We start from the raw sequence: 7,395 nt of genomic DNA, 5'->3' as shown, positions 1-7,395 counted from the left end.
AACAGAGACAGAAAGACTGCAGAAAGAACACAGTGCTAACACACACACAGGCACACACACACACACACGGAGAGAGAGAGAGAAACAGAGACAGAAAGACTGCAGAAAGAACACAGTGCTAACACACACACACACACACACAGAGAGACAGAGAGAGAGAGAGAGAGAGAGAGAGGTAGGGAGGGAGAGGAAAAGAGACAGACACAGGGAGAGAGACTGAAACAGAAAGAGATTGCAGAAAGAACCCACTGCTAACACACACACACGCACACACATGAGAGAGAGAGAGACAGAGAGAGAGAGAGAGAGAGAGAGAGAGAGAGAGAATCAGAGACAGAAAGACTGCAGCAGAAAGAACACAGTGCTAACACACACACACAGGCACACACACACAAGAGAGAGAGTCTGCAGAAGGAACCCAGTCTCTCTCTCTGTCACACACACACACACACACACACACACACACATGAAGACACACACAGAAGGAACCCAATGTCCTGCACACCTTGAATTCACCCAGATTTGACCTCTGATCTGTACAACTCTGCTGTTATTTTATGACACTAAATCTGGAGTGTTTGTTTTGGTAGCCAAGAAGGGCTGCAAGTGGAGAAATGGGAGTGCAAGAGGACACAAGTCCGTCCCCCACAGTGCTGGGGCCCCCACAGCGCTGGGGCCAGAGCCCAGGAGCGCCTCATGGGAGAGGATGCCTGAAGGCAGTAAGGGCAGCAGAAGATGCATGGGCCAGAGAGGTCTTGGTGAGAGGTTCCCCACAATTGCTTGGATCTCATTTCTTCAAGCATTGAAACAACCACGCTGGAAAAGCTTTACTTACTAGAACTAGCCAGGCAAAATCAACAGAATTTGAACCTCATGGGTTGAAGTCAAGGTGGGCTGGGATGCCCAGGGTCAGGAGGTGTAAGTAAGTAGGGAATCTGCGCGTTCACAGTCATAAAAGATGCTCGCCTGCTTTCCTGGAGGAGAGACAGTAGGTGGGGCTGGTTCTGATCCTTTCCCACCTCACTCTCCCATTAATTTTTTTGTTTGTTTGTTTAATCCCCTTTTCAAGCTATAATGAGGGAAGCGAGGTGTCCAGCAGGCAGGAGGCACGCGGGCTCCCAGCCTCTCCGACTGGCTTCGTCTCTTCACCGGCCCTCGTCCCCCACCGCCTCCCTGTCTTTGTCTGGCTCCCGCGCTGCCGCGCACATGGTCCCCTGTCAAATTCCGGGCGGCTCCTTGGGACACGTGTCGGGAAGCCAGCCGCGCCGCAGGTCTCGTGTAACCATGGAAACGGAGGCCAATGGGAGGCCAGTTCTGTCCGCGGGGGGCGGAGCCTACGGCGTGGGGTTGGACTTGGGCGTGGCCAGGAGGACTAATGAGCTGGAGATTTGGGTGTGGTTTGTGTGTCATTCAAAAGAGGATCAGACCTGTGGCAGTCCGCAATGCGGAGGACGCCCACCAGTCCTGCACCACGTGGTTTTGATGACATGCTTCTTGGTACTGGGAATTGCTTTGCTTATAAACTCTAAGGTTAAGATTCAAGAATTCTACAGAACCAGGCTTCATGTCACCAGCCACCCTGAGTCATGGACACGTGATCAGACATTGCCCCCCACCCCCCAGTTCTTCAGCTTGGTTTACTGTAAACTGGGTTGGTGTGAGGCACTAGAGGTGATCCACAGCTGATGCTCTTATAACCAAGGTCTCCCACTACCCTCCAGGAAGTAGATACTCATTCTGAGGCAGGAAACCCATCCCTGTCAAAGCTGGGCTCGGTGTGTCTATCAATGAAGTGGGAAGAGGAGACTGGAATCTGTCAGTCAATACAGTCTGTCCCCATTGCAACAGGCAGGCAGATGTACAGCTGAGCATCTCTCAGTGCAGGGAGTGGAAGTCCCAGTGCCCAGATCTGGGAGCCAGGAAGGGTGTGGGTATTGCTGCCCATCAGCCAGGGATCCACCATAGTATTTTTGCCTCTTGATCAAAAATGTAACTGAGAATCTAAAACAAGGTGATACGAGTTCTTCTAAGGAAGTCCAAGAATGTTCAGTGGCAGCAAAAGCAAAAGACAGACTGTTCGGGAGGGACTTGGAGTCTGGTAAGCTAGATTGCCCAAGTCCAGCACAGGGCCAGGAACAAACATCCTCTAGGTGGGAGCTTCTATTAGCCTGAATCACTTCTTCCCTGAAGAAATCCATCCACTCATTCATACTGCAAAGTTTTCTGCAGGTCAGCTGGATACTGGGTGCTCTGCTAAGAACTGGGCTGCAGAGGCAAGCAAAGACATTGCTGTCTGTGAGAAGCCACATTCTGGTCAGGGAGAAAGACATTAAAGAAGTAAACAGGCAAACAAATCCATACCTCAAGCACCCATGAGTACCCTAGAAGGAAAGAGCAGAAGCAGTAACACCAATGGAGTAAGGAGGAAGCTGGGGTGTGCGTGGGGGCTCCCCTGGGAAGGGACATTGTAGATGCACCTTTGAACAGAGCTCCAGACTTCTGTGGGGAGAGCACTGCACCTAGGCACCTTGGAGCCTGGAGTCAGAAGCTCAGGCACTGTGCATGATGGGGAGAGAAGCCCAGAGGCCAGCAAGGGTATGAATCAGCAGGCAACAGCCAGTAATCTGGATTCCAGAAAATGGCTCCCAGATCAGCCTTCGAAGAGCAAGACTGAAATGCTCGCCCCGTTTCCCTGTCTTCCCCTGGCTGGGGCAGGTAACTGACCATCTTCCACCTTTTCCCTTGGAGAGACACAGGGCAATCTGGAGTCAGAAATGAGTTTCAGGGGTCAGGAGCTGGCTCAGTCAGTGAAATGCTTGCCTTGCAAGCTGGAGGACATGAATTCAATCTCCAGAAGGCGTGCGTTGGAAAGCCAGACAGAGTGATGCAGGCTTGGAATGCCAGCCCTGGGACGACAGAGGCTGGAGCCCTGGAGCTCACTAGCCATCCTGCCTGGCTGAATCAGCATGCCCAGGCCAGTGAGAGACCCTGCCTCAACACCAAAGCAGAAAGCTCCTGAGGAACACCCAAGTATGTCCTTAAATCCACATGGACTCACACAGACACACAAACACATACCACACAAACATACCACAAATATACCACAAACATACTACACATATACCACACACATATCAGACAAATGCCATACACACCACATATCCACACTCATACCCTACCCCCCACAGCACACAGACACATACACACCACATGGACACCACACATACACACACACACCACACATACACACACACACCACACATACCACACACACCATATATACCACACACACCACACACACACACACACACACACACACACACACACACTACAGATACCACATAGACATACCACAAACACACACCACACATAACATATACATACATACCACACATACACTCCCCCACAACACACCCCAGATACCATACATACATACCATATTCACACACTGCACCACACCACTCACACACCACCCACAACCACCCACCCACACCTGTACATCAAGCATGAGCAAGTGACAAGGATGAGGAGCTGGGAGCCCAGGAAATGACCTTGGGGATGGCCACTGGGACAGGGAACAGGGGAACTGGCTCCTGGAAGGAAGCATAGCTGGAGAGGAAAATGCAAATAGAACTGGAGACCTCAGATCAACAGCACCCGTGACTGTGAACTGTAACCAATAATTCCTGCCATCGACAAGCTGTTGCTGCAAGATCTCTTTAAAGTTCAGAGCAGCAACCAAGAGCTCTCCATAGGAATCTCCACCATTTTGTCTTTGTGTCCTCAAACAGTATTAAGGGAGTCTGAGTTACACTCCCTGGGAGTTCACCTTCAGTCCAGAGCTTCTGCTCTGAACCACACACCTCCCTGCCTCTTCTGCTTTCTGGTCCTCCCTCTGGATCCACTCTCAGCTCCTCAGAAGGAGCTGGCCAGGCTGAGAATGCACAGGCCAGGAGGGGAGTACTCAAGCAAGGTCAAACTCCTCAGACACGTGATCTAAAGGAACTGGGCATGTAGGGACCATGGGAGGACTCTGAGGCAGAGTGTGAATGTGTGAGCGGCTAGAATACAGGGCTCTGTTTTGAGGGTGATCCTCACCCTGCACCGAGACCTGGCAGAGACCAGTAAACCTGGCTTCTGGGCAACACTCTCCCCACTCCAGCCCCTGCTTCCTGATCCCTGAGATGGCTCCTTCTTAAATGCCCAAGCAGGGTAGGATAATTCAGTGGGTAAAGCTGCTTGCCACAGCTCATCTGAATTTGATTCTTAGGAGCCACAGCTCAGTAGGAGAGAACCTGTTCTTGCTAGCTGTCATCTGACCTTCATGAGTGTGCATTGACAAGTCACCGCACACACAAAATAGATAAATAAATGTAATTTTTAAAAGGAGGCCATGCCTGGTGTGGCGATGTGTGCCTTTAATACAAGCACTCTGGAAGCAGGAGACAAGCTGATCTCTATAAATTTGAGACCAGCCCTCCCTCTCCACATAGAGAGTTCCCAGAGCTACATACTGAGATACTGTCAAAAAAAAAAAAAAAAGGCCAAAGGTGATTGACTGACTGAATGTCACAGGCACCATAGCCTCCCGAAGTCACTGTTTCTCACCTGTGTGCCAATCAGGGGCCTGCTAATAATGACCTCCATTGACCAGGGACCCATGCTCCCCCCCAGCACTGTAGATTCCTGGCCCACCTCCACCAATCTTCCCGTAAAGGCCCTTGCTCCCTGAGGCAAGACCCAGAGCCCAGGGAAACCTCCCAGCACCTCAGCTTTGGCTGTAACTCTGGTTTCCAGCAACACATAAAAATAGCTTCAAGGACATCCAGGGGACAGGAAGGGGGGAGACCTGGTCCCTTAGCTTCCAGGAGAATCAGGTAGCTAGACTCCCTTCTCTCCCTCTCCCAGGGCCCCTGCCATTGTACATTTTCAGTTGAACCAGGTATGTGCCTCCCTGCAGACTGTAGGCAGAGGCCCACTTAGTCAGGAGCCCATCTCCCCGATTCAGGCAAAGGCAGGCAGATGCAGAAGTCCTGGCAGAGACTGAGATCCCTATCACGACCAGCTCCAGCGCTAGGGCTGCTGCAGAGCTCTGGTGTGAAGGCTGGGGTCCAGAGCCAGCCGGAGAGCCCTCCTGGGGACCAGGGAGGGGATTGTGAGTGAGGTCGGAAGGCGGTTGCCCAAAGCAAGGGGCTTCCTGGGCTTTGTTCCCTATCCAGACAGTGGTGAGACCTATATACACCACAGACAGCCTTCTAGGTCCTGCCTGCAGTCTGAATGATGGGTGTGTGTGTGTGTGTGTGTGTGTGTGTGTGTGTGTGTGTGTGTGACAATGGGACCAGAAAAGACATCAGACACCATATGTATCTGGTGCTGAGAGCTTTCTCTCCTGGTCCCCTCAGACTGTATGTCCCCATTGTTCAGATGAGTGAGCACATGATCCCCAGGGCTCACAGCTAACATGGGGACTTCAGAACTGGGTGATAGGCACACAGTTTTAATCTTAACACTTGGAAGACAGAGGTGGATCTCTGAGTCCAAGGCCAACCGGGTCCAAGCCAGCCAGGGACACACAGAGAAACTGTCTAAAACAACAAACAAACAAACAATACAACAAAAACAAAGATCTGGGGAAAGGCACAGGCTAAGGGTGGAAGCTAAAAGCTGGGATTCATTGTCTTCCCTGCCTCCCTGGACTTCAGACCTGGCCTCCTGATGAAGCATTCCTCTCAGCTCCACAGAAACACTGTGCCCAGGCTGAGCCCAGGGTGGGGTCCTCAGGAGCTGACCTGAGCAGGGCCTTGCTCTAGCCACTGCCAGGCCTAGCCACAAGCAGCTTCTGTGGTGGCCTCAGCCCAGCCTGCTGCTGAGGCCCAGCCCCAGCTGGCCTCCAAGAGGCCCATTGTTTGCCTGCCCAGGCTGCTGAGTCTGGCTCCTAGATATCCGGAGATGGGGCAGAAGGTGACCTGGGGCAGACAACTGAACATGGACTGTGAGGCTTCAGCCAGTGCAGGGACAGCTCAGTGTCCACTGTGGTCTTGAAAGAAAGAAAAAAGACTCCAGTTCAGGACAGGATGCTGGGGTGGTCTGAGAGCAGGCTTAACCCAGTGTGCTTGTACACTCTCTCTCTCTCCTTCTCTCTCTCTCTCTCTCTCTCTCTCTCTCTCTCTCTCTCTGTCATACACACACACACACACACACACACACACACAGAGCTGTCAACTGCTATGAGCAACCACATGGCCACAGGAAGCATGAGAGAATCCAGCTCAGAGTCCCTCACTGTACCAACTGTATGCTCAGACATAGTTCATTTCAAGGGAGTCCCCTACACGCCATTCTGAAGAATTGGCTCACAGTAAGATTAAAAACCTTTCTGTGGCATGCTCTTGTTGTATTCTGTTACTTTTCAAACTCCTGTGGTCACATTTTGGGTTTACTGAAGAAGCCAGTGGGTTTCAACGGTGGGGAACAGCCACAGCCAGGCTGTGTCTACTACTACATGCTGCCTGTCATCCGTCTGGTTCCCCATCCCTCGGCTTCCTGAGTCAAGGCCTTACTTTCATAGTAGCCACCTTGTTGATATAGTTCATACACCATATAATTCACCCTTGGTGTGTGTGTATGTGTCGGCATGTAGGTGTGCACGAAGATACATGTGTGTGGAGACCAGAGGCCAACCTCAGGTATGGTTTTTCAGGTTCCGTCCACCTTGTTCTGTTTTTATAAGATCTATTTTATTTGTAAGGGTGTGTGTGTGTGTGCACGCACGTGCGCGTGTGAGTGTGTGTTCACACATGTGTGCAGGTACTCATGAGAGCCAGAAGGGGCTGTCAGATCCCCAGAGCTTGAGTCACAGGCAGCTGTGACTTCCTCTGATCCTCTGACAGGGGGGTAAGAACTTAACCCCGTCATAACCGGGCAGAACTTGCCATCTGCCTCCTGACTGAACACATAGTGTGCAATCTGCCTCCTGACTGAGCACACAGTGTGATCAGCTGCTCTGTGCCTCTGCCACATCTTCCCCACCATGATGGACTGAAACCAGGGGCCAAAATAAGCTCTCTCCCCACCTGAAGCTGGGGCTTGTCAGGGTCTGCTCACATCAAATGTGATGGACAGAGATGCATCTAGGGTGCAGGGTGCCCAGACTCCAGGATCACTCCCTGTGGATCATTGTGGGAACGAGCAAGCTGTTGAAAGCAACACCATCATTTTACAGTCCTGCCAGGAGACACCAGGGCTCACTTCCCAGGGTCTCTCTAACACCTGTTAATCTCTTCTATGCTGGTCACCCCAGCAGGGTGAAGTACTATACTGTAGTGGCTTTGATTTGCTTTTCCCTAGTGACTAGAGGGCTGGACAATTGTAGAGATGTTTTTTTGGTTTGGGGGC

This window comes from Mastomys coucha, unplaced genomic scaffold, assembly GCF_008632895.1.
Source record: "Mastomys coucha isolate ucsf_1 unplaced genomic scaffold, UCSF_Mcou_1 pScaffold15, whole genome shotgun sequence".
Lineage (NCBI taxonomy): Eukaryota > Metazoa > Chordata > Mammalia > Rodentia > Muridae > Mastomys > Mastomys coucha.
The sequence above is the reverse complement of the archived record's forward strand: the minus strand, read 5'-3'. Positions refer to the sequence as shown.